Raw genomic sequence first — 1,727 nt, 5'->3', positions numbered from 1 at the left:
AACCTGCCTAAATCTTCTGCATTTATCCAGCTGTGAGACTCAGTTCTGTGACATCCCTAGAAAATAGACTATTCAAGTTGGGAGGTCATCTAGTCCAACCCCCTGCTCAAGCAGGAGACCCTCGACCATTCCAGACAAAAGACTCTCCAGTCTCTTTTTAAAAACTTCAGTGAGGGAGCAGCACCCTCAACTTCTGGTGGCAAGCGGCTCCACTGGTTAATTGTCCTCACTGTTAGGAAGCATCTCCTTAATTCCAGATTGCTCCTGACTTTGATTAGTTTCCATCCGTTGCTTCTTGTCCTGCCTTCAGGTTCTTTGGAGAATAGGTTGACCCTATTTCCCTACCTGACTCTATTAGATAATATAAACTATCTATTCTTGATGTGTAAAAAAAGTGTTTCTTTGATGATGTTCTCCTTAATTAGTTTCCATCCATTGCTTCTTGTTCTGCCCTCAGGTGCTTTGGAGAATAGCTTGACTCCCTCTTCTTTGTGGCAACCCCTGAGATACTGGAAGGAAGGAAGGTGGGAAGGAAGGAAGTCGGGAAGGAAGGAAAGAAGAAAGGAAGGAGAGAAGGAAGGAAGGAAGGAAGATGGGAAGGAAGGAAGCAGAGAAGAAATGAAGGGAGGGAGGAAGCAAGGAGAGAAGGAAGGAAGGAAGGAAGGAAGGAGAGGAGGGAAGGAAGGAGAGAAGGAAGGGAGAAGGAAGGGAGGAGAGAAGGAAAGGAGGAGAGAAGGAAGGGAGGAGAGAAGGAAGGATCTCTCCTTGATGAGTTTCCACCCATTGCTTCTTGTTCTGCCCTCAGGTGCCTTGGAGAATAGCTTGACTCCCTCTTCTTTGTGGCAACCCCTGAGATATTGGAAAGCTGCTATCATGTCTCCCCTAGTTCTTCTTTCTATTAAACTGGACATACCCAGTTCCCTTAACTGTTCATTGCATGATTTAGTCTCCCGTCCCCTAATCCTCTTTGTTGCTCTTCTCTGCACTCTTTCAACCTAGAATTAAGGAGAAATTTCCTGACAGTGAGAACAATTAACCAGACAGCCTCCTGGAATTGTGGGTGTCTCCTCCATCACTGGAGGCTTTCAAGAAGACACTGGACAGCCACTTGTCCAAAATTGTATAGACTAGAGCAGAGATCACCAACCTTTCAGACCTCAGGGACCACTAAATTCATAATTTTCAATCCCGCGGACCGCTAATATGAATTAGGGAACGGGATGGGGTCCTTCAGGCACTTAGCTTGGCTGCCTGTTAGCGGAGAGAAGCGCCCGGGGTCAAACTAGGTTTACTGTCTATCACAGCTAGGAATCTCAAATACGGACAAGAACGAATGTTTGTGTCTGCAAGGCATCTTTTCGTTTCGGACTTCAGGGCCTGCCACACTTTCCTATTGTGGGAAAATGGGAGTGGGGATTGTACGGAGTTAGATGCTATGTAGCCATAACAACATTCTTCTTAGAAAACCAAGGTCATCCTTTGTCTCTGCACTTGGCCAGAACTGGATGGGTGGAAGCTGCCAGCGTGGCAGGGGAAGATGGGACAATGAGATGGACTTCTGGAGGGGTGGGGGCAGGATCTTGAACTTTCAACTGGGTGGGAAAACTTTCAGATTCGGCTTTTCCCAGATGGGCCAACATGACATCTCTAGTAAAGTGAAACTTCGAGGAAATAAAAGCCTCCGAGGTTTATTTCGTTGGGGGTGTTTTTTGGAGCCCTGACAAGTT

The sequence above is a fragment of the Thamnophis elegans genome, chromosome 6, assembly GCF_009769535.1.
Source record: "Thamnophis elegans isolate rThaEle1 chromosome 6, rThaEle1.pri, whole genome shotgun sequence".
Lineage (NCBI taxonomy): Eukaryota > Metazoa > Chordata > Lepidosauria > Squamata > Colubridae > Thamnophis > Thamnophis elegans.
Note: the sequence above shows the minus strand (reverse complement) of the source record.